This window comes from Pongo abelii, chromosome 9 (genome assembly GCF_028885655.2).
Source record: "Pongo abelii isolate AG06213 chromosome 9, NHGRI_mPonAbe1-v2.0_pri, whole genome shotgun sequence".
In the NCBI taxonomy this organism is placed as follows: Eukaryota; Metazoa; Chordata; class Mammalia; order Primates; family Hominidae; genus Pongo; species Pongo abelii.
The window spans coordinates 48,798,123-48,824,771 of NC_071994.2; positions in this window are offsets into that span (position 1 = coordinate 48,798,123).

Sequence of the window (26,649 nt, forward strand, 5' to 3'; positions counted from 1 at the left end):
AAATGTCCACTTGCAGATTCTACTGAAAGTGTGTTTCAAAACAGCTGTATCAAAAGGAAGCTACAACTCTGTGAGTTGAATGCGCACATCACAAAGAAGTTTCTGAGGATGCTTCTATCTACTTTTCAGGTGAAGATATTTCATTTCCCAGCAAAGGCCTCAAAACGCTCAAAATATCCACTTGCAGATTCTACAAAAAGAGTGTTTTCAAAACTGCTCTTTCAAAAGGAATGTTAAAGTCTGTGAGTTGAATGCACACATCACAAAGAAGTTTCTGAGAATGCTTCTGTCTAGTTTTTATGTGAAGATATTTCCTTTTCCAACATAGGCCTCAAAGCGCTCCAAATAAACAGTTGCAAATCCTGCAAAAGGAGTGTTTCAAAACTGTTCTATCAAAAGGAACGTTCAAGTCTGTGAGTTGAATGCACTCATCAGGAAGAAGTTTCTGAGAATGCTTCTGCCTAGTTTTTGTGATGATATTTCGTTTTCCAGCACTGGCATAAAAGCCCTTCAAATATCCATTTACAGATGCTACTAAAAGAGTGTTTCAAAACTGCTCTATCAAAAGGAAAGTTCAAGTGTGTGAGTTGAATGCAGTCATCACCCAGAAGTTTCTGAGAATGCTTCTGTCACGTTTTAACGTGAAGATATTTCCTTTTCCATCACAGGCCTCAAAGCGCTCCATATAAACACTTGCAGATTCTACAAAAGGAGTGTTTCAAAACTGTTCTATCAAAAGGAAGGTTCAAGTCCGTGAGTTGAATGCACTCATCACACAGATGTTCCTGAGAATGCTTTTGTCTCGGGTTTCTGTGAAGATATTTCCTTTTGCAGAATAGGCCTCAAATCGCTCCAATATCCACTTGCAGATTTTACAAAAAGGCTGTTTCCAAACTGCTCTATCAAAAGGCAGGTTCAACTCTGTGAGTTGAATGCACACATCACAAAGAAGTTTCTGAGAATGCTTCTGTGTAATTTTCACGTGAAGATATTTCATTTCCCAGCAAAGGTCTCAAAACACTCCAAATATCCACTTGCAGATTCTACAAAAAGAGTGTTTCAAAACTGCTTTTTCAAAATGAAGGTTCAAGTCTGTGAGTTGAATGCACACAGCACAAAGAAGTTTCTGAGAATGCTTCTGTCTAGTTTTTATGGGAAGCTATTTCGTTTTCCAGCATAGGCCTCAAATCACTCCAAACATCCTCTAGCAAATTCTACAAAAAGAGTGTTTCAAAACTGCGCTTTCAAAGGGAAGGATCCGCTCTGTGACTTGAATGCATAAAGCACAGGGAAGTTTCTGAGAATGCTTCCTTCTAGTTTTTATGTGAAGATATTTCCTTTTCCAGTGTTGGCCTCTTAGCACTCCAAATAGCCACTTGAAGATTCTACTAAAAGAGTGTTTCAAAACAGCTATATCAAAAGGAAGCCCTCAACTCTGTGAGTTCAATCGGTACATCACAGAGAAGTTTCTGAGAATGCTTCTGTCTAGTTTTTATGTGAAGATATTTCCCTTTCCAGCATAGGCTTCAAAGCCCTCCAAATGCCCACTTGCAGAATCCACGAAAAGAGTGTTTCCAAACTGATCTATCAAAAGGAAGGTTCAACCCTGTGAGTAGAATGCACACATCACAAAGAAGTTTCTGAGAATGCTTCTATCTAGTTTTTATGTGAAGATATTTCCTTTTCCAGCATAGGCCTCAAAGCGTTCCAAATGTCGACTTGCAGATTCTACGAAAAGAGTTTTTCAAAACTGTTCTATCAAAAGGAAGGTTCAACTCTGTGAGTTGAATGCAGAAACCACAGGGAAGTCTCTGAGAATGCTTCTGTCTAATTTTATGTGAAGATATTTCCTTTTCCAACATAGGCCTCAAAGTGCTCCAAATAAACAGTTGCAGATCCTACAAAAGGAGTGTTTCAAACTGTTCTATCGAAAGGAACGTTCAACTCTGTGAGTTGAATGCACTCATCACGAAGAAGTTTCTGAGAATGCTTCTGCCTAGTTTTTATGCGATGATATTTTGTTTTCCAGCCTTGGCATAAAAGCCCTCCAAATATCGACTTACAGATGCTACTAAAAGAGTGTTGCAAAACTGCTCTATCAAAAGGAAAGTTCAAGTGTGTGAGTTGAATGCACTCATCACAGAGAAGGTTCTGAGAATGCTTCTATCTCGTTTTTATGGGAAGATATTTCCTTTTCCATCATAGGACTCAAAGCGCTCCAAATAAACACTTGCAAATCCTACAAAAGGAGTGTTTCAAAACTGTTCCATCAAAAGGAAGGTTCAAGTCCGTAAGTTGAATGCACTCATCACACAGTAGTTCCTGAGAATGCTTCTATCTAGGGTTTCTGGGAAGATATTTCCTTTTGCAGCATAGGCCTCAAGTCGCTCCAAATATCCACTTGCAGATTTTACAAAACGCTGTTTCCAAACTGCTCTATCAAAAGGCAGGCTCAACTCTGTGAGTTGAATGCACACATCACAAAGAAGTTTCTGAGAATGCTTCTGTGCAGTTTTCAGGTGAAGATATTTCATTTCCCAGCAAAGACCTCAAAACGCTCAAAATATCCACTTGCAGATTCTACAAAAAGAGTGTTTCAAAACTGCTCTTTCAAAATGAAGGTTCATGTGTGTGAGTTGAATGCGCTCATCCAAGGAAGTTTCTGAGAATGCTTCTCTCTAGTTTTTATGGGAAGATATTTCGTTTTCCAGCATAGGCCTCAAATCGCTCCAAACACACACTAGCAAATTCTACAAAAAGAGTGCTTCAAAATTGCGCTTTCAAAAAGAAGGTTCCTCTCTGTGACTTGAATGCATAAAGCACAGGGAAGTTTCTGAGAAAGCTTCCATCTAGTTTTTATGTGAAGATATTTCCTTTTCCATTGTTGGCCTCTTAGCCCTCCAAATATCCACTTGCATATTCTACTGAAAGAGTGTTTCTAAACAGCTATATCAAAAGGAAGCTTGAACTCTCTGAGTTGAATGCGCACGTCACAAAGAAGTTTCTGAGAATGCTTCTATCTAGTTTTTATGTGGAGATGTTTCCTTTTCCAGCAGAGGCTACAAATCGCTCCAAATATCCACTTGCAGACTCCACAAAAAGAGTCTTTCAAAACTGATCTATCAAGAGGAAGGTTCAACACTGTGAGTAGGATGCGCATATCACAAAGAAATTTCTGAGAATGCGTCTGTGTAGTTTTCAGGTGAAGATATTTCATTTCCCAAAAAAGGCCTCAAAACGCTCAAAATATCCACTTGCCGATTCTACAAAAAGAGTGTTTTCAAAACTAGTCTTTCAAAAGAATAGTTAAAGTCTGTGAGCCGAATGCACACAGCACAAAGAACTTTCTGAGAACGGTTCTATCTAGTTTTCATCTGAATGTATTTCCTTTTCCACTAGATGCCGCAATCGCATAAAATATCCACTTGCAGTTTCCACAATAAGAGTGTTGCAGAACTGCTCTATGAAAAGGAAGTTTCAACTCTGTGAGTTCAATCCCCAAATGACAAAGAAGTTTCTGAGAATGCTTCTGTCTAGGGTTTATGTGGAGATATTTCTTTTTGCAGCATAGTTCTCAAATCGCTCCAAATATCCACTTGCAGATTTTACAAAAAGGCTGTCTCCAAACTACTCTCTCAAAAGGCAGGTTCAACTCTCTGAGTTGAATGCAGACAGCACAAAGAAGTTTCTGAGAATGCTTCTGTCTAATTTTTATGGGAAGATATTTCGTTTTCCAGCATAGGCCTCAAATCGCTCCAAACATCCCCTAGCAAATTGTACAAAAAGTGTTTCAAATCTGTGCTTTCAAAAGGAAGTTTCCTCTCTGTGACTTGAATGCAAAAAGCGCAGGGAAGTTTCTGAGAATGCTTCCATCTAGTTTTTATGTGAAGATATTTCCTTTTCCAGCGTTGGCCTCATATCACTCCAAATATCCACTTGAAGATCCTACTAAAAGAGTGTTTCAAAACAGTTATATCAAAAGGAAGCTTCAACTCTGTGAGTTGAATGCGCACGTCACAAAGAAGTTTCTGAGAATGCTTCTATCCAGCTTTTATGTGAAGATATTTCCTTTTCCAGCTTAGGACTCAAAGCGTTCCAAATGTCAACTGGTAGATTCTATAAAAAGAGCTTTTCAAAACTGTTCTATCAAAAGGAAGGTTCAGCTATGTGAGCTGAATGCAGAAAGCACAGGGAAGTTTCTGAGAATGCTTCTCTCTAGTTTTTATGCGAAGATATTTCCTTTTCCAACATAGGCCTCAAAGCGCTCCAAAGAAACAGTTGCAGATCCTACAAAAGGAGTGTTTCAAAACTCTTCTATCAAAAGGAAGGTTCAACTCTGTGAGTTGAATGCACTCATCATGAAGAAGTTTCTGAGAATGCTTCTGCCTAGTTTTTCTGTGATGATATTTCGTTTTCCAGCATTGGCATAAATGCCCTCCAAATATCCACTTACAGGTGTTACTAAAAGAGTCTTTCAAAACTGCTCTATCGAAAGGAAAGTTCAAGTGTGTGAGTTGAATGCACTCATCACACAGAAGTTTCTGAGAATGCTTCTGTCCAGTTTTTAATGTGAAGATATTTGCTTTTCCATCCTAGGCCTCAAAGCGCTCCAAATAAACACTTGCAGATTCTACAAAAGGAGTGTTTCAAAGCTATTCTATCAAAAGGAAGGTTCAAGTCCATGAGTTGAAAGCACTCATCAAACAGAAGTTCTTGAGAATGCTTCTGTCTAGGGTTTCTGTGAAGATATTTCTTTTTGCAGCATAGGCCTGAAATCGCTCCAAATATCCACTTGCAGATTTACAAAAAGGCTGTTTCAAAACTGCTCTATCAAAAGTCAGGTTCAACTCTGTGAGTTGAATGCACACATCACAAAGAAGTCTCTGAGAATGCTTCTGTGTAGTTTTCAGGTGAAGATATTTCATTTCCCAGCAAAGGCCTCAAAATGTTCCAAATATCCACTTGCAGATTCTACAAAAAGAGTGTTTCAAAATTGCTCTTTCAAAATGAAGGTTCAAGTCTGTGAGTTGATTACACTCATCACAAAGAAGTTTATGAGAATGCTTCTGTCTAGTTTTTATGGGAAGATATTTCGATTTCCAGCATAGGCCTCAAATCGCTCCAAACATCCACTAGCAAATTCTACAAAAAGAGGATTTCAAAACTGCGCTTTCAAAAGGAAGGTACCTCTCTGTGACATGAATGCATAAAGCACAGGGAGTTTCTGAGAATGCTTCCGTCTAGTTTTCATGTGAAGATATTTCCTTTTCCAGTGTTGGCCTCTTAACACTCCAAATGTCCACTTGCAGATTCTACTGAAAGTGTGTTTCAAAACAGCTGTATCAAAAGGAAGCTACAACTCTGTGAGTTGAATGCGCACATCACAAAGAAGTTTCTGAGGATGCTTCTATCTACTTTTCAGGTGAAGATATTTCATTTCCCAGCAAAGGCCTCAAAACGCTCAAAATATCCACTTGCAGATTCTACAAAAAGAGTGTTTTCAAAACTGCTCTTTCAAAAGGAATGTTAAAGTCTGTGAGTTGAATGCACACATCACAAAGAAGTTTCTGAGAATGCTTCTGTCTAGTTTTTATGTGAAGATATTTCCTTTTCCAACATAGGCCTCAAAGCGCTCCAAATAAACAGTTGCAAATCCTGCAAAAGGAGTGTTTCAAAACTGTTCTATCAAAAGGAACGTTCAAGTCCGTGAGTTGAATGCACTCATCAGGAAGAAGTTTCTGAGAATGCTTCTGCCTAGTTTTTGTGATGATATTTCGTTTTCCAGCACTGGCATAAAAGCCCTTCAAATATCCATTTACAGATGCTACTAAAAGAGTGTTTCAAAACTGCTCTATCAAAAGGAAAGTTCAAGTGTGTGAGTTGAATGCAGTCATCACCCAGAAGTTTCTGAGAATGCTTCTGTCACGTTTTAATGTGAAGATATTTCCTTTTCCATCACAGGCCTCAAAGCGCTCCATATAAACACTTGCAGATTCTACAAAAGGAGTGTTTCAAAACTGTTCTATCAAAAGGAAGGTTCAAGTCCGTGAGTTGAATGCACTCATCACACAGATGTTCCTGAGAATGCTTTTGTCTCGGGTTTCTGTGAAGATATTTCCTTTTGCAGAATAGGCCTCAAATCGCTCCAATATCCACTTGCAGATTTTACAAAAAGGCTGTTTCCAAACTGCTCTATCAAAAGGCAGGTTCAACTCTGTGAGTTGAATGCACACATCACAAAGAAGTTTCTGAGAATGCTTCTGTGTAATTTTCACGTGAAGATATTTCATTTCCCAGCAAAGGTCTCAAAACACTCCAAATATCCACTTGCAGATTCTACAAAAAGAGTGTTTCAAAACTGCTTTTTCAAAATGAAGGTTCAAGTCTGTGAGTTGAATGCACACAGCACAAAGAAGTTTCTGAGAATGCTTCTGTCTAGTTTTTATGGGAAGCTATTTCGTTTTCCAGCATAGGCCTCAAATCACTCCAAACATCCTCTAGCAAATTCTACAAAAAGAGTGTTTCAAAACTGCGCTTTCAAAGGGAAGGATCCGCTCTGTGACTTGAATGCATAAAGCACAGGGAAGTTTCTGAGAATGCTTCCTTCTAGTTTTTATGTGAAGATATTTCCTTTTCCAGTGTTGGCCTCTTAGCACTCCAAATAGCCACTTGAAGATTCTACTAAAAGAGTGTTTCAAAACAGCTATATCAAAAGGAAGCCCTCAACTCTGTGAGTTCAATCGGTACATCACAGAGAAGTTTCTGAGAATGCTTCTGTCTAGTTTTTATGTGAAGATATTTCCCTTTCCAGCATAGGCTTCAAAGCCCTCCAAATGTCCACTTGCAGAATCCACGAAAAGAGTGTTTCCAAACTGATCTATCAAAAGGAAGGTTCAACCCTGTGAGTAGAATGCACACATCACAAAGAAGTTTCTGAGAATGCTTCTATCTAGTTTTTATGTGAAGATATTTCCTTTTCCAGCATAGGCCTCAAAGCGTTCCAAATGTCGACTTGCAGATTCTACGAAAAGAGTTTTTCAAAACTGTTCTATCAAAAGGAAGGTTCAACTCTGTGAGTTGAATGCAGAAACCACAGGGAAGTCTCTGAGAATGCTTCTGTCTAATTTTATGTGAAGATATTTCCTTTTCCAACATAGGCCTCAAAGTGCTCCAAATAAACAGTTGCAGATCCTACAAAAGGAGTGTTTCAAACTGTTCTATCGAAAGGAACGTTCAACTCTGTGAGTTGAATGCACTCATCACGAAGAAGTTTCTGAGAATGCTTCTGCCTAGTTTTTATGCGATGATATTTTGTTTTCCAGCCTTGGCATAAAAGCCCTCCAAATATCGACTTACAGATGCTACTAAAAGAGTGTTGCAAAACTGCTCTATCAAAAGGAAAGTTCAAGTGTGTGAGTTGAATGCACTCATCACAGAGAAGGTTCTGAGAATGCTTCTATCTCGTTTTTATGGGAAGATATTTCCTTTTCCATCATAGGACTCAAAGCGCTCCAAATAAACACTTGCAAATCCTACAAAAGGAGTGTTTCAAAACTGTTCCATCAAAAGGAAGGTTCAAGTCCGTAAGTTGAATGCACTCATCACACAGTAGTTCCTGAGAATGCTTCTATCTAGGGTTTCTGGGAAGATATTTCCTTTTGCAGCATAGGCCTCAAGTCGCTCCAAATATCCACTTGCAGATTTTACAAAACGCTGTTTCCAAACTGCTCTATCAAAAGGCAGGCTCAACTCTGTGAGTTGAATGCACACATCACAAAGAAGTTTCTGAGAATGCTTCTGTGCAGTTTTCAGGTGAAGATATTTCATTTCCCAGCAAAGACCTCAAAACGCTCAAAATATCCACTTGCAGATTCTACAAAAAGAGTGTTTCAAAACTGCTCTTTCAAAATGAAGGTTCATGTGTGTGAGTTGAATGCGCTCATCCAAGGAAGTTTCTGAGAATGCTTCTCTCTAGTTTTTATGGGAAGATATTTCGTTTTCCAGCATAGGCCTCAAATCGCTCCAAACACACACTAGCAAATTCTACAAAAAGAGTGCTTCAAAATTGCGCTTTCAAAAGGAAGGTTCCTCTCTGTGACTTGAATGCATAAAGCACAGGGAAGTTTCTGAGAAAGCTTCCATCTAGTTTTTATGTGAAGATATTTCCTTTTCCATTGTTGGCCTCTTAGCCCTCCAAATATCCACTTGCATATTCTACTGAAAGAGTGTTTCAAAACAGCTATATCAAAAGGAAGCTTGAACTCTCTGAGTTGAATGCGCACGTCACAAAGAAGTTTCTGAGAATGCTTCTATCTAGTTTTTATGTGGAGATGTTTCCTTTTCCAGCAGAGGCTACAAATCGCTCCAAATATCCACTTGCAGACTCCACAAAAAGAGTCTTTCAAAACTGATCTATCAAGAGGAAGGTTCAACACTGTGAGTAGGATGCGCATATCACAAAGAAATTTCTGAGAATGCGTCTGTGTAGTTTTCAGGTGAAGATATTTCATTTCCCAAAAAAGGCCTCAAAACGCTCAAAATATCCACTTGCCGATTCTACAAAAAGAGTGTTTTCAAAACTAGTCTTTCAAAAGAATAGTTAAAGTCTGTGAGCCGAATGCACACAGCACAAAGAACTTTCTGAGAACGGTTCTATCTAGTTTTCATCTGAATGTATTTCCTTTTCCACTAGATGCCGCAATCGCATAAAATATCCACTTGCAGTTTCCACAATAAGAGTGTTGCAGAACTGCTCTATGAAAAGGAAGTTTCAACTCTGTGAGTTCAATCCCCAAATGACAAAGAAGTTTCTGAGAATGCTTCTGTCTAGGGTTTATGTGGAGATATTTCTTTTTGCAGCATAGTTCTCAAATCGCTCCAAATATCCACTTGCAGATTTTACAAAAAGGCTGTCTCCAAACTACTCTCTCAAAAGGCAGGTTCAACTCTCTGAGTTGAATGCAGACAGCACCAAGAAGTTTCTGAGAATGCTTCTGTCTAATTTTTATGGGAAGATATTTCGTTTTCCAGCATAGGCCTCAAATCGCTCCAAACATCCCCTAGCAAATTGTACAAAAAGTGTTTCAAATCTGTGCTTTCAAAAGGAAGTTTCCTCTCTGTGACTTGAATGCAAAAAGCGCAGGGAAGTTTCTGAGAATGCTTCCATCTAGTTTTTATGTGAAGATATTTCCTTTTCCAGCGTTGGCCTCATATCACTCCAAATATCCACTTGAAGATCCTACTAAAAGAGTGTTTCAAAACAGTTATATCAAAAGGAAGCTTCAACTCTGTGAGTTGAATGCGCACGTCACAAAGAAGTTTCTGAGAATGCTTCTATCCAGCTTTTATGTGAAGATATTTCCTTTTCCAGCTTAGGACTCAAAGCGTTCCAAATGTCAACTGGTAGATTCTATAAAAAGAGCTTTTCAAAACTGTTCTATCAAAAGGAAGGTTCAGCTATGTGAGCTGAATGCAGAAAGCACAGGGAAGTTTCTGAGCATGCTTCTCTCTAGTTTTTATGCGAAGATATTTCCTTTTCCAACATAGGCCTCAAAGCGCTCCAAAGAAACAGTTGCAGATCCTACAAAAGGAGTGTTTCAAAACTCTTCTATCAAAAGGAAGGTTCAACTCTGTGAGTTGAATGCACTCATCATGAAGAAGTTTCTGAGAATGCTTCTGCCTAGTTTTTCTGTGATGATATTTCGTTTTCCAGCATTGGCATAAATGCCCTCCAAATATCCACTTACAGGTGTTACTAAAAGAGTCTTTCAAAACTGCTCTATCAAAAGGAAAGTTCAAGTGTGTGAGTTGAATGCACTCATCACACAGAAGTTTCTGAGAATGCTTCTGTCCAGTTTTTAATGTGAAGATATTTGCTTTTCCATCCTAGGCCTCAAAGCGCTCCAAATAAACACTTGCAGATTCTACAAAAGGAGTGTTTCAAAGCTATTCTATCAAAAGGAAGGTTCAAGTCCATGAGTTGAAAGCACTCATCAAACAGAAGTTCTTGAGAATGCTTCTGTCTAGGGTTTCTGTGAAGATATTTCCTTTTGCAGCATAGGCCTGAAATCGCTCCAAATATCCACTTGCAGATTTACAAAAAGGCTGTTTCAAAACTGCTCTATCAAAAGTCAGGTTCAACTCTGTGAGTTGAATGCACACATCACAAAGAAGTCTCTGAAAATGCTTCTGTGTAGTTTTCAGGTGAAGATATTTCGTTTCCCAGCAAAGGCCTCAAAATGTTCCAAATATCCACTTGCAGATTCTACAAAAAGAGTGTTTCAAAGTTGCTCTTTCAAAATGAAGGTTCAAGTCTGTGAGTTGATTACACTCATCACAAAGAAGTTTATGAGAATGCTTCTGTCTAGTTTTTATGGGAAGATATTTCGATTTCCAGCATAGGCCTCAAATCGCTCCAAACATCCACTAGCAAATTCTACAAAAAGAGGATTTCAAAACTGCGCTTTCAAAAGGAAGGTACCTCTCTGTGACATGAATGCATAAAGCACAGGGAGTTTCTGAGAATGCTTCCGTCTAGTTTTCATGTGAAGATATTTCCTTTTCCAGTGTTGGCCTCTTAACACTCCAAATGTCCACTTGCAGATTCTACTGAAAGTGTGTTTCAAAACAGCTGTATCAAAAGGAAGCTACAACTCTGTGAGTTGAATGCGCACATCACAAAGAAGTTTCTGAGGATGCTTCTATCTACTTTTCAGGTGAAGATATTTCATTTCCCAGCAAAGGCCTCAAAACGCTCAAAATATCCACTTGCAGATTCTACAAAAAGAGTGTTTTCAAAACTGCTCTTTCAAAAGGAATGTTAAAGTCTGTGAGTTGAATGCACACATCACAAAGAAGTTTCTGAGAATGCTTCTGTCTAGTTTTTATGTGAAGATATTTCCTTTTCCAACATAGGCCTCAAAGCGCTCCAAATAAACAGTTGCAAATCCTGCAAAAGGAGTGTTTCAAAACTGTTCTATCAAAAGGAACGTTCAAGTCTGTGAGTTGAATGCACTCATCAGGAAGAAGTTTCTGAGAATGCTTCTGCCTAGTTTTTGTGATGATATTTCGTTTTCCAGCACTGGCATAAAAGCCCTTCAAATATCCATTTACAGATGCTACTAAAAGAGTGTTTCAAAACTGCTCTATCAAAAGGAAAGTTCAAGTGTGTGAGTTGAATGCAGTCATCACCCAGAAGTTTCTGAGAATGCTTCTGTCACGTTTTAACGTGAAGATATTTCCTTTTCCATCACAGGCCTCAAAGCGCTCCATATAAACACTTGCAGATTCTACAAAAGGAGTGTTTCAAAACTGTTCTATCAAAAGGAAGGTTCAAGTCCGTGAGTTGAATGCACTCATCACACAGATGTTCCTGAGAATGCTTTTGTCTCGGGTTTCTGTGAAGATATTTCCTTTTGCAGAATAGGCCTCAAATCGCTCCAATATCCACTTGCAGATTTTACAAAAAGGCTGTTTCCAAACTGCTCTATCAAAAGGCAGGTTCAACTCTGTGAGTTGAATGCACACATCACAAAGAAGTTTCTGAGAATGCTTCTGTGTAATTTTCACGTGAAGATATTTCATTTCCCAGCAAAGGTCTCAAAACACTCCAAATATCCACTTGCAGATTCTACAAAAAGAGTGTTTCAAAACTGCTTTTTCAAAATGAAGGTTCAAGTCTGTGAGTTGAATGCACACAGCACAAAGAAGTTTCTGAGAATGCTTCTGTCTAGTTTTTATGGGAAGCTATTTCGTTTTCCAGCATAGGCCTCAAATCACTCCAAACATCCTCTAGCAAATTCTACAAAAAGAGTGTTTCAAAACTGCGCTTTCAAAGGGAAGGATCCGCTCTGTGACTTGAATGCATAAAGCACAGGGAAGTTTCTGAGAATGCTTCCTTCTAGTTTTTATGTGAAGATATTTCCTTTTCCAGTGTTGGCCTCTTAGCACTCCAAATAGCCACTTGAAGATTCTACTAAAAGAGTGTTTCAAAACAGCTATATCAAAAGGAAGCCCTCAACTCTGTGAGTTCAATCGGTACATCACAGAGAAGTTTCTGAGAATGCTTCTGTCTAGTTTTTATGTGAAGATATTTCCCTTTCCAGCATAGGCTTCAAAGCCCTCCAAATGTCCACTTGCAGAATCCACGAAAAGAGTGTTTCCAAACTGATCTATCAAAAGGAAGGTTCAACCCTGTGAGTAGAATGCACACATCACAAAGAAGTTTCTGAGAATGCTTCTATCTAGTTTTTATGTGAAGATATTTCCTTTTCCAGCATAGGCCTCAAAGCGTTCCAAATGTCGACTTGCAGATTCTACGAAAAGAGTTTTTCAAAACTGTTCTATCAAAAGGAAGGTTCAACTCTGTGAGTTGAATGCAGAAACCACAGGGAAGTCTCTGAGAATGCTTCTGTCTAATTTTATGTGAAGATATTTCCTTTTCCAACATAGGCCTCAAAGTGCTCCAAATAAACAGTTGCAGATCCTACAAAAGGAGTGTTTCAAACTGTTCTATCGAAAGGAACGTTCAACTCTGTGAGTTGAATGCACTCATCACGAAGAAGTTTCTGAGAATGCTTCTGCCTAGTTTTTATGCGATGATATTTTGTTTTCCAGCCTTGGCATAAAAGCCCTCCAAATATCGACTTACAGATGCTACTAAAAGAGTGTTGCAAAACTGCTCTATCAAAAGGAAAGTTCAAGTGTGTGAGTTGAATGCACTCATCACAGAGAAGGTTCTGAGAATGCTTCTATCTCGTTTTTATGGGAAGATATTTCCTTTTCCATCATAGGACTCAAAGCGCTCCAAATAAACACTTGCAAATCCTACAAAAGGAGTGTTTCAAAACTGTTCCATCAAAAGGAAGGTTCAAGTCCGTAAGTTGAATGCACTCATCACACAGTAGTTCCTGAGAATGCTTCTATCTAGGGTTTCTGGGAAGATATTTCCTTTTGCAGCATAGGCCTCAAGTCGCTCCAAATATCCACTTGCAGATTTTACAAAACGCTGTTTCCAAACTGCTCTATCAAAAGGCAGGCTCAACTCTGTGAGTTGAATGCACACATCACAAAGAAGTTTCTGAGAATGCTTCTGTGCAGTTTTCAGGTGAAGATATTTCATTTCCCAGCAAAGACCTCAAAACGCTCAAAATATCCACTTGCAGATTCTACAAAAAGAGTGTTTCAAAACTGCTCTTTCAAAATGAAGGTTCATGTGTGTGAGTTGAATGCGCTCATCCAAGGAAGTTTCTGAGAATGCTTCTCTCTAGTTTTTATGGGAAGATATTTCGTTTTCCAGCATAGGCCTCAAATCGCTCCAAACACACACTAGCAAATTCTACAAAAAGAGTGCTTCAAAATTGCGCTTTCAAAAGGAAGGTTCCTCTCTGTGACTTGAATGCATAAAGCACAGGGAAGTTTCTGAGAAAGCTTCCATCTAGTTTTTATGTGAAGATATTTCCTTTTCCATTGTTGGCCTCTTAGCCCTCCAAATATCCACTTGCATATTCTACTGAAAGAGTGTTTCTAAACAGCTATATCAAAAGGAAGCTTGAACTCTCTGAGTTGAATGCGCACGTCACAAAGAAGTTTCTGAGAATGCTTCTATCTAGTTTTTATGTGGAGATGTTTCCTTTTCCAGCAGAGGCTACAAATCGCTCCAAATATCCACTTGCAGACTCCACAAAAAGAGTCTTTCAAAACTGATCTATCAAGAGGAAGGTTCAACACTGTGAGTAGGATGCGCATATCACAAAGAAATTTCTGAGAATGCGTCTGTGTAGTTTTCAGGTGAAGATATTTCATTTCCCAAAAAAGGCCTCAAAACGCTCAAAATATCCACTTGCCGATTCTACAAAAAGAGTGTTTTCAAAACTAGTCTTTCAAAAGAATAGTTAAAGTCTGTGAGCCGAATGCACACAGCACAAAGAACTTTCTGAGAACGGTTCTATCTAGTTTTCATCTGAATGTATTTCCTTTTCCACTAGATGCCGCAATCGCATAAAATATCCACTTGCAGTTTCCACAATAAGAGTGTTGCAGAACTGCTCTATGAAAAGGAAGTTTCAACTCTGTGAGTTCAATCCCCAAATGACAAAGAAGTTTCTGAGAATGCTTCTGTCTAGGGTTTATGTGGAGATATTTCTTTTTGCAGCATAGTTCTCAAATCGCTCCAAATATCCACTTGCAGATTTTACAAAAAGGCTGTCTCCAAACTACTCTCTCAAAAGGCAGGTTCAACTCTCTGAGTTGAATGCAGACAGCACAAAGAAGTTTCTGAGAATGCTTCTGTCTAATTTTTATGGGAAGATATTTCGTTTTCCAGCATAGGCCTCAAATCGCTCCAAACATCCCCTAGCAAATTGTACAAAAAGTGTTTCAAATCTGTGCTTTCAAAAGGAAGTTTCCTCTCTGTGACTTGAATGCAAAAAGCGCAGGGAAGTTTCTGAGAATGCTTCCATCTAGTTTTTATGTGAAGATATTTCCTTTTCCAGCGTTGGCCTCATATCACTCCAAATATCCACTTGAAGATCCTACTAAAAGAGTGTTTCAAAACAGTTATATCAAAAGGAAGCTTCAACTCTGTGAGTTGAATGCGCACGTCACAAAGAAGTTTCTGAGAATGCTTCTATCCAGCTTTTATGTGAAGATATTTCCTTTTCCAGCTTAGGACTCAAAGCGTTCCAAATGTCAACTGGTAGATTCTATAAAAAGAGCTTTTCAAAACTGTTCTATCAAAAGGAAGGTTCAGCTATGTGAGCTGAATGCAGAAAGCACAGGGAAGTTTCTGAGAATGCTTCTCTCTAGTTTTTATGCGAAGATATTTCCTTTTCCAACATAGGCCTCAAAGCGCTCCAAAGAAACAGTTGCAGATCCTACAAAAGGAGTGTTTCAAAACTCTTCTATCAAAAGGAAGGTTCAACTCTGTGAGTTGAATGCACTCATCATGAAGAAGTTTCTGAGAATGCTTCTGCCTAGTTTTTCTGTGATGATATTTCGTTTTCCAGCATTGGCATAAATGCCCTCCAAATATCCACTTACAGGTGTTACTAAAAGAGTCTTTCAAAACTGCTCTATCGAAAGGAAAGTTCAAGTGTGTGAGTTGAATGCACTCATCACACAGAAGTTTCTGAGAATGCTTCTGTCCAGTTTTTAATGTGAAGATATTTGCTTTTCCATCCTAGGCCTCAAAGCGCTCCAAATAAACACTTGCAGATTCTACAAAAGGAGTGTTTCAAAGCTATTCTATCAAAAGGAAGGTTCAAGTCCATGAGTTGAAAGCACTCATCAAACAGAAGTTCTTGAGAATGCTTCTGTCTAGGGTTTCTGTGAAGATATTTCTTTTTGCAGCATAGGCCTGAAATCGCTCCAAATATCCACTTGCAGATTTACAAAAAGGCTGTTTCAAAACTGCTCTATCAAAAGTCAGGTTCAACTCTGTGAGTTGAATGCACACATCACAAAGAAGTCTCTGAGAATGCTTCTGTGTAGTTTTCAGGTGAAGATATTTCATTTCCCAGCAAAGGCCTCAAAATGTTCCAAATATCCACTTGCAGATTCTACAAAAAGAGTGTTTCAAAATTGCTCTTTCAAAATGAAGGTTCAAGTCTGTGAGTTGATTACACTCATCACAAAGAAGTTTATGAGAATGCTTCTGTCTAGTTTTTATGGGAAGATATTTCGATTTCCAGCATAGGCCTCAAATCGCTCCAAACATCCACTAGCAAATTCTACAAAAAGAGGATTTCAAAACTGCGCTTTCAAAAGGAAGGTACCTCTCTGTGACATGAATGCATAAAGCACAGGGAGTTTCTGAGAATGCTTCCGTCTAGTTTTCATGTGAAGATATTTCCTTTTCCAGTGTTGGCCTCTTAACACTCCAAATGTCCACTTGCAGATTCTACTGAAAGTGTGTTTCAAAACAGCTGTATCAAAAGGAAGCTACAACTCTGTGAGTTGAATGCGCACATCACAAAGAAGTTTCTGAGGATGCTTCTATCTACTTTTCAGGTGAAGATATTTCATTTCCCAGCAAAGGCCTCAAAACGCTCAAAATATCCACTTGCAGATTCTACAAAAAGAGTGTTTTCAAAACTGCTCTTTCAAAAGGAATGTTAAAGTCTGTGAGTTGAATGCACACATCACAAAGAAGTTTCTGAGAATGCTTCTGTCTAGTTTTTATGTGAAGATATTTCCTTTTCCAACATAGGCCTCAAAGCGCTCCAAATAAACAGTTGCAAATCCTGCAAAAGGAGTGTTTCAAAACTGTTCTATCAAAAGGAACGTTCAAGTCCGTGAGTTGAATGCACTCATCAGGAAGAAGTTTCTGAGAATGCTTCTGCCTAGTTTTTGTGATGATATTTCGTTTTCCAGCACTGGCATAAAAGCCCTTCAAATATCCATTTACAGATGCTACTAAAAGAGTGTTTCAAAACTGCTCTATCAAAAGGAAAGTTCAAGTGTGTGAGTTGAATGCAGTCATCACCCAGAAGTTTCTGAGAATGCTTCTGTCACGTTTTAATGTGAAGATATTTCCTTTTCCATCACAGGCCTCAAAGCGCTCCATATAAACACTTGCAGATTCTACAAAAGGAGTGTTTCAAAACTGTTCTATCAAAAGGAAGGTTCAAGTCCGTGAGTTGAATGCACTCATCACACAGATGTTCCTGAGAATGCTTTTGTCTCGGGTTTCTGTGAAGATATTTCCTTTTGCAGAATAGGCCTCAAATCGCTCCAATATCCACTTGCAGATTTTACAAAAAGGCTGTTTCCAAACTGCTCTATCAAAAGGCAGGTTCAACTCTGTGAGTTGAATGCACACATCACAAAGAAGTTTCTGAGAATGCTTCTGTGTAATTTTCACGTGAAGATATTTCATTTCCCAGCAAAGGTCTCAAAACACTCCAAATATCCACTTGCAGATTCTACAAAAAGAGTGTTTCAAAACTGCTTTTTCAAAATGAAGGTTCAAGTCTGTGAGTTGAATGCACACAGCACAAAGAAGTTTCTGAGAATGCTTCTGTCTAGTTTTTATGGGAAGCTATTTCGTTTTCCAGCATAGGCCTCAAATCACTCCAAACATCCTCTAGCAAATTCTACAAAAAGAGTGTTTCAAAACTGCGCTTTCAAAGGGAAGGATCCGCTCTGTGACTTGAATGCATAAAGCACAGGGAAGTTTCTGAGAATGCTTCCTTCTAGTTTTTATGTGAAGATATTTCCTTTTCCAGTGTTGGCCTCTTAGCACTCCAAATAGCCACTTGAAGATTCTACTAAAAGAGTGTTTCAAAACAGCTATATCAAAAGGAAGCCCTCAACTCTGTGAGTTCAATCGGTACATCACAGAGAAGTTTCTGAGAATGCTTCTGTCTAGTTTTTATGTGAAGATATTTCCCTTTCCAGCATAGGCTTCAAAGCCCTCCAAATGCCCACTTGCAGAATCCACGAAAAGAGTGTTTCCAAACTGATCTATCAAAAGGAAGGTTCAACCCTGTGAGTAGAATGCACACATCACAAAGAAGTTTCTGAGAATGCTTCTATCTAGTTTTTATGTGAAGATATTTCCTTTTCCAGCATAGGCCTCAAAGCGTTCCAAATGTCGACTTGCAGATTCTACGAAAAGAGTTTTTCAAAACTGTTCTATCAAAAGGAAGGTTCAACTCTGTGAGTTGAATGCAGAAACCACAGGGAAGTCTCTGAGAATGCTTCTGTCTAATTTTATGTGAAGATATTTCCTTTTCCAACATAGGCCTCAAAGTGCTCCAAATAAACAGTTGCAGATCCTACAAAAGGAGTGTTTCAAACTGTTCTATCGAAAGGAACGTTCAACTCTGTGAGTTGAATGCACTCATCACGAAGAAGTTTCTGAGAATGCTTCTGCCTAGTTTTTATGCGATGATATTTTGTTTTCCAGCCTTGGCATAAAAGCCCTCCAAATATCGACTTACAGATGCTACTAAAAGAGTGTTGCAAAACTGCTCTATCAAAAGGAAAGTTCAAGTGTGTGAGTTGAATGCACTCATCACAGAGAAGGTTCTGAGAATGCTTCTATCTCGTTTTTATGGGAAGATATTTCCTTTTCCATCATAGGACTCAAAGCGCTCCAAATAAACACTTGCAAATCCTACAAAAGGAGTGTTTCAAAACTGTTCCATCAAAAGGAAGGTTCAAGTCCGTAAGTTGAATGCACTCATCACACAGTAGTTCCTGAGAATGCTTCTATCTAGGGTTTCTGGGAAGATATTTCCTTTTGCAGCATAGGCCTCAAGTCGCTCCAAATATCCACTTGCAGATTTTACAAAACGCTGTTTCCAAACTGCTCTATCAAAAGGCAGGCTCAACTCTGTGAGTTGAATGCACACATCACAAAGAAGTTTCTGAGAATGCTTCTGTGCAGTTTTCAGGTGAAGATATTTCATTTCCCAGCAAAGACCTCAAAACGCTCAAAATATCCACTTGCAGATTCTACAAAAAGAGTGTTTCAAAACTGCTCTTTCAAAATGAAGGTTCATGTGTGTGAGTTGAATGCGCTCATCCAAGGAAGTTTCTGAGAATGCTTCTCTCTAGTTTTTATGGGAAGATATTTCGTTTTCCAGCATAGGCCTCAAATCGCTCCAAACACACACTAGCAAATTCTACAAAAAGAGTGTTTCAAAATTGCGCTTTCAAAAGGAAGGTTCCTCTCTGTGACTTGAATGCATAAAGCACAGGGAAGTTTCTGAGAAAGCTTCCATCTAGTTTTTATGTGAAGATATTTCCTTTTCCATTGTTGGCCTCTTAGCCCTCCAAATATCCACTTGCATATTCTACTGAAAGAGTGTTTCAAAACAGCTATATCAAAAGGAAGCTTGAACTCTCTGAGTTGAATGCGCACGTCACAAAGAAGTTTCTGAGAATGCTTCTATCTAGTTTTTATGTGGAGATGTTTCCTTTTCCAGCAGAGGCTACAAATCGCTCCAAATATCCACTTGCAGACTCCACAAAAAGAGTGTTTCAAAACTGATCTATCAAGAGGAAGGTTCAACACTGTGAGTAGGATGCGCATATCACAAAGAAATTTCTGAGAATGCGTCTGTGTAGTTTTCAGGTGAAGATATTTCATTTCCCAAAAAAGGCCTCAAAACGCTCAAAATATCCACTTGCCGATTCTACAAAAAGAGTGTTTTCAAAACTAGTCTTTCAAAAGAATAGTTAAAGTCTGTGAGCCGAATGCACACAGCACAAAGAACTTTCTGAGAACGGTTCTATCTAGTTTTCATCTGAATGTATTTCCTTTTCCACTAGATGCCGCAATCGCATAAAATATCCACTTGCAGTTTCCACAATAAGAGTGTTGCAGAACTGCTCTATGAAAAGGAAGTTTCAACTCTGTGAGTTCAATCCCCAAATGACAAAGAAGTTTCTGAGAATGCTTCTGTCTAGGGTTTATGTGGAGATATTTCTTTTTGCAGCATAGTTCTCAAATCGCTCCAAATATCCACTTGCAGATTTTACAAAAAGGCTGTCTCCAAACTACTCTCTCAAAAGGCAGGTTCAACTCTCTGAGTTGAATGCAGACAGCACCAAGAAGTTTCTGAGAATGCTTCTGTCTAATTTTTATGGGAAGATATTTCGTTTTCCAGCATAGGCCTCAAATCGCTCCAAACATCCCCTAGCAAATTGTACAAAAAGTGTTTCAAATCTGTGCTTTCAAAAGGAAGTTTCCTCTCTGTGACTTGAATGCAAAAAGCGCAGGGAAGTTTCTGAGAATGCTTCCATCTAGTTTTTATGTGAAGATATTTCCTTTTCCAGCGTTGGCCTCATATCACTCCAAATATCCACTTGAAGATCCTACTAAAAGAGTGTTTCAAAACAGTTATATCAAAAGGAAGCTTCAACTCTGTGAGTTGAATGCGCACGTCACAAAGAAGTTTCTGAGAATGCTTCTATCCAGCTTTTATGTGAAGATATTTCCTTTTCCAGCTTAGGACTCAAAGCGTTCCAAATGTCAACTGGTAGATTCTATAAAAAGAGCTTTTCAAAACTGTTCTATCAAAAGGAAGGTTCAGCTATGTGAGCTGAATGCAGAAAGCACAGGGAAGTTTCTGAGAATGCTTCTCTCTAGTTTTTATGCGAAGATATTTCCTTTTCCAACATAGGCCTCAAAGCGCTCCAAAGAAACAGTTGCAGATCCTACAAAAGGAGTGTTTCAAAACTCTTCTATCAAAAGGAAGGTTGAACTCTGTGAGTTGAATGCACTCATCATGAAGAAGTTTCTGAGAATGCTTCTGCCTAGTTTTTCTGTGATGATATTTCGTTTTCCAGCATTGGCATAAATGCCCTCCAAATATCCACTTACAGGTGTTACTAAAAGAGTCTTTCAAAACTGCTCTATCAAAAGGAAAGTTCAAGTGTGTGAGTTGAATGCACTCATCACACAGAAGTTTCTGAGAATGCTTCTGTCCAGTTTTTAATGTGAAGATATTTGCTTTTCCATCCTAGGCCTCAAAGCGCTCCAAATAAACACTTGCAGATTCTACAAAAGGAGTGTTTCAAAGCTATTCTATCAAAAGGAAGGTTCAAGTCCATGAGTTGAAAGCACTCATCAAACAGAAGTTCTTGAGAATGCTTCTGTCTAGGGTTTCTGTGAAGATATTTCCTTTTGCAGCATAGGCCTGAAATCGCTCCAAATATCCACTTGCAGATTTACAAAAAGGCTGTTTCAAAACTGCTCTATCAAAAGTCAGGTTCAACTCTGTGAGTTGAATGCACACATCACAAAGAAGTCTCTGAAAATGCTTCTGTGTAGTTTTCAGGTGAAGATATTTCGTTTCCCAGCAAAGGCCTCAAAATGTTCCAAATATCCACTTGCAGATTCTACAAAAAGAGTGTTTCAAAGTTGCTCTTTCAAAATGAAGGTTCAAGTCTGTGAGTTGATTACACTCATCACAAAGAAGTTTATGAGAATGCTTCTGTCTAGTTTTTATGGGAAGATATTTCGATTTCCAGCATAGGCCTCAAATCGCTCCAAACATCCACTAGCAAATTCTACAAAAAGAGGATTTCAAAACTGCGCTTTCAAAAGGAAGGTACCTCTCTGTGACATGAATGCATAAAGCACAGGGAGTTTCTGAGAATGCTTCCGTCTAGTTTTCATGTGAAGATATTTCCTTTTCCAGTGTTGGCCTCTTAACACTCCAAATGTCCACTTGCAGATTCTACTGAAAGTGTGTTTCAAAACAGCTGTATCAAAAGGAAGCTACAACTCTGTGAGTTGAATGTGCACATCACAAAGAAGTTTCTGAGGATGCTTCTATCTACTTTTCAGGTGAAGATATTTCATTTCCCAGCAAAGGCCTCAAAACGCTCAAAATATCCACTTGCAGATTCTACAAAAAGAGTGTTTTCAAAACTGCTCTTTCAAAAGGAATGTTAAAGTCTGTGAGTTGAATGCACACATCACAAAGAAGTTTCTGAGAATGCTTCTGTCTAGTTTTTATGTGAAGATATTTCCTTTTCCAACATAGGCCTCAAAGCGCTCCAAATAAACAGTTGCAAATCCTGCAAAAGGAGTGTTTCAAAACTGTTCTATCAAAAGGAACGTTCAAGTCTGTGAGTTGAATGCACTCATCAGGAAGAAGTTTCTGAGAATGCTTCTGCCTAGTTTTTGTGATGATATTTCGTTTTCCAGCACTGGCATAAAAGCCCTTCAAATATCCATTTACAGATGCTACTAAAAGAGTGTTTCAAAACTGCTCTATCAAAAGGAAAGTTCAAGTGTGTGAGTTGAATGCAGTCATCACCCAGAAGTTTCTGAGAATGCTTCTGTCACGTTTTAATGTGAAGATATTTCCTTTTCCATCACAGGCCTCAAAGCGCTCCATATAAACACTTGCAGATTCTACAAAAGGAGTGTTTCAAAACTGTTCTGTCAAAAGGAAGGTTCAAGTCCGTGAGTTGAATGCACTCATCACACAGATGTTCCTGAGAATGCTTTTGTCTCGGGTTTCTGTGAAGATATTTCCTTTTGCAGAATAGGCCTCAAATCGCTCCAATATCCACTTGCAGATTTTACAAAAAGGCTGTTTCCAAACTGCTCTATCAAAAGGCAGGTTCAACTCTGTGAGTTGAATGCACACATCACAAAGAAGTTTCTGAGAATGCTTCTGTGTAATTTTCACGTGAAGATATTTCATTTCCCAGCAAAGGTCTCAAAACACTCCAAATATCCACTTGCAGATTCTACAAAAAGAGTGTTTCAAAACTGCTTTTTCAAAATGAAGGTTCAAGTCTGTGAGTTGAATGCACACAGCACAAAGAAGTTTCTGAGAATGCTTCTGTCTAGTTTTTATGGGAAGCTATTTCGTTTTCCAGCATAGGCCTCAAATCACTCCAAACATCCTCTAGCAAATTCTACAAAAAGAGTGTTTCAAAACTGCGCTTTCAAAGGGAAGGATCCGCTCTGTGACTTGAATGCATAAAGCACAGGGAAGTTTCTGAGAATGCTTCCTTCTAGTTTTTATGTGAAGATATTTCCTTTTCCAGTGTTGGCCTCTTAGCACTCCAAATAGCCACTTGAAGATTCTACTAAAAGAGTGTTTCAAAACAGCTATATCAAAAGGAAGCCCTCAACTCTGTGAGTTCAATCGGTACATCACAGAGAAGTTTCTGAGAATGCTTCTGTCTAGTTTTTATGTGAAGATATTTCCCTTTCCAGCATAGGCTTCAAAGCCCTCCAAATGTCCACTTGCAGAATCCACGAAAAGAGTGTTTCCAAACTGATCTATCAAAAGGAAGGTTCAACCCTGTGAGTAGAATGCACACATCACAAAGAAGTTTCTGAGAATGCTTCTATCTAGTTTTTATGTTAAGATATTTCCTTTTCCAGCATAGGCCTCAAAGCGTTCCAAATGTCGACTTGCAGATTCTACGAAAAGAGTTTTTCAAAACTGTTCTATCAAAAGGAAGGTTCAACTCTGTGAGTTGAATGCAGAAACCACAGGGAAGTCTCTGAGAATGCTTCTGTCTAATTTTATGTGAAGATATTTCCTTTTCCAACATAGGCCTCAAAGTGCTCCAAATAAACAGTTGCAGATCCTACAAAAGGAGTGTTTCAAACTGTTCTATCGAAAGGAACGTTCAACTCTGTGAGTTGAATGCACTCATCACGAAGAAGTTTCTGAGAATGCTTCTGCCTAGTTTTTATGCGATGATATTTTGTTTTCCAGCCTTGGCATAAAAGCCCTCCAAATATCGACTTACAGATGCTACTAAAAGAGTGTTGCAAAACTGCTCTATCAAAAGGAAAGTTCAAGTGTGTGAGTTGAATGCACTCATCACAGAGAAGGTTCTGAGAATGCTTCTATCTCGTTTTTATGGGAAGATATTTCCTTTTCCATCATAGGACTCAAAGCGCTCCAAATAAACACTTGCAAATCCTACGAAAGGAGTGTTTCAAAACTGTTCCATCAAAAGGAAGGTTCAAGTCCGTAAGTTGAATGCACTCATCACACAGTAGTTCCTGAGAATGCTTCTATCTAGGGTTTCTGGGAAGATATTTCCTTTTGCAGCATAGGCCTCAAGTCGCTCCAAATATCCACTTGCAGATTTTACAAAACGCTGTTTCCAAACTGCTCTATCAAAAGGCAGGCTCAACTCTGTGAGTTGAATGCACACATCACAAAGAAGTTTCTGAGAATGCTTCTGTGCAGTTTTCAGGTGAAGATATTTCATTTCCCAGCAAAGACCTCAAAACGCTCAAAATATCCACTTGCAGATTCTACAAAAAGAGTGTTTCAAAACTGCTCTTTCAAAATGAAGGTTCATGTGTGTGAGTTGAATGCGCTCATCCAAGGAAGTTTCTGAGAATGCTTCTCTCTAGTTTTTATGGGAAGATATTTCGTTTTCCAGCATAGGCCTCAAATCGCTCCAAACACACACTAGCAAATTCTACAAAAAGAGTGCTTCAAAATTGCGCTTTCAAAAGGAAGGTTCCTCTCTGTGACTTGAATGCATAAAGCACAGGGAAGTTTCTGAGAAAGCTTCCATCTAGTTTTTATGTGAAGATATTTCCTTTTCCATTGTTGGCCTCTTAGCCCTCCAAATATCCACTTGCATATTCTACTGAAAGAGTGTTTCAAAACAGCTATATCAAAAGGAAGCTTGAACTCTCTGAGTTGAATGCGCACGTCACAAAGAAGTTTCTGAGAATGCTTCTATCTAGTTTTTATGTGGAGATGTTTCCTTTTCCAGCAGAGGCTACAAATCGCTCCAAATATCCACTTGCAGACTCCACAAAAAGAGTCTTTCAAAACTGATCTATCAAGAGGAAGGTTCAACACTGTGAGTAGGATGCGCATATCACAAAGAAATTTCTGAGAATGCGTCTGTGTAGTTTTCAGGTGAAGATATTTCATTTCCCAAAAAAGGCCTCAAAACGCTCAAAATATCCACTTGCCGATTCTACAAAAAGAGTGTTTTCAAAACTAGTCTTTCAAAAGAATAGTTAAAGTCTGTGAGCCGAATGCACACAGCACAAAGAACTTTCTGAGAACGGTTCTATCTAGTTTTCATCTGAATGTATTTCCTTTTCCACTAGATGCCGCAATCGCATAAAATATCCACTTGCAGTTTCCACAATAAGAGTGTTGCAGAACTGCTCTATGAAAAGGAAGTTTCAACTCTGTGAGTTCAATCCCCAAATGACAAAGAAGTTTCTGAGAATGCTTCTGTCTAGGGTTTATGTGGAGATATTTCTTTTTGCAGCATAGATCTCAAATCGCTCCAAATATCCACTTGCAGATTTTACAAAAAGGCTGTCTCCAAACTACTCTCTCAAAAGGCAGGTTCAACTCTGTGAGTTGAATGCAGACAGCACCAAGAAGTTTCTGAGAATGCTTCTGTCTAATTTCTATGGGAAGATATTTCGTTTTCCAGCATAGGCCTCAAATCGCTCCAAACATCCCCTAGCAAATTGTACAAAAAGTGTTTCAAATCTGTGCTTTCAAAAGGAAGTTTCCTCTCTGTGACTTGAATGCAAAAAGCGCAGGGAAGTTTCTGAGAATGCTTCCATCTAGTTTTTATGTGAAGATATTTCCTTTTCCAGCGTTGGCCTCATATCACTCCAAATATCCACTTGAAGATCCTACTAAAAGAGTGTTTCAAAACAGTTATATCAAAAGGAAGCTTCAACTCTGTGAGTTGAATGCGCACGTCACAAAGAAGTTTCTGAGAATGCTTCTATCCAGCTTTTATGTGAAGATATTTCCTTTTCCAGCTTAGGACTCAAAGCGTTCCAAATGTCAACTGGTAGATTCTATAAAAAGAGCTTTTCAAAACTGTTCTATCAAAAGGAAGGTTCAGCTATGTGAGCTGAATGCAGAAAGCACAGGGAAGTTTCTGAGAATGCTTCTCTCTAGTTTTTATGCGAAGATATTTCCTTTTCCAACATAGGCCTCAAAGCGCTCCAAAGAAACAGTTGCAGATCCTACAAAAGGAGTGTTTCAAAACTCTTCTATCAAAAGGAAGGTTGAACTCTGTGAGTTGAATGCACTCATCATGAAGAAGTTTCTGAGAATGCTTCTGCCTAGTTTTTATACGATGATATTTTGTTTTCCAGCCTTGGCATAAAAGCCCTCCAAATATCGACTTACAGATGCTACTAAAAGAGTGTTGCAAAACTGCTCTATCAAAAGGAAAGTTCAAGTGTGTGAGTTGAATGCACTCATCACAGAGAAGGTTCTGAGAATGCTTCTATCTCGTTTTTATGGGAAGATATTTCCTTTTCCATCATAGGACTCAAAGCGCTCCAAATAAACACTTGCAAATCCTACGAAAGGAGTGTTTCAAAACTGTTCCATCAAAAGGAAGGTTCAAGTCCGTAAGTTGAATGCACTCATCACACAGTAGTTCCTGAGAATGCTTCTATCTAGGGTTTCTGGGAAGATATTTCCTTTTGCAGCATAGGCCTCAAGTCGCTCCAAATATCCACTTGCAGATTTTACAAAACGCTGTTTCCAAACTGCTCTATCAAAAGGCAGGCTCAACTCTGTGAGTTGAATGCACACATCACAAAGAAGTTTCTGAGAATGCTTCTGTGCAGTTTTCAGGTGAAGATATTTCATTTCCCAGCAAAGGTCTCAAAACACTCCAAATATCCACTTGCAGATTCTACAAAAAGAGTGTTTCAAAACTGCTTTTTCAAAATGAAGGTTCAAGTCTGTGAGTTGAATGCACACAGCACAAAGAAGTTTCTGAGAATGCTTCTGTCTAGTTTTTATGGGAAGCTATTTCGTTTTCCAGCATAGGCCTCAAATCACTCCAAACATCCTCTAGCAAATTCTACAAAAAGAGTGTTTCAAAACTGCGCTTTCAAAGGGAAGGATCCGCTCTGTGACTTGAATGCATAAAGCACAGGGAAGTTTCTGAGAATGCTTCCTTCTAGTTTTTATGTGAAGATATTTCCTTTTCCAGTGTTGGCCTCTTAGCACTCCAAATAGCCACTTGAAGATTCTACTAAAAGAGTGTTTCAAAACAGCTATATCAAAAGGAAGCCCTCAACTCTGTGAGTTCAATCGGTACATCACAGAGAAGTTTCTGAGAATGCTTCTGTCTAGTTTTTATGTGAAGATATTTCCCTTTCCAGCATAGGCTTCAAAGCCCTCCAAATGTCCACTT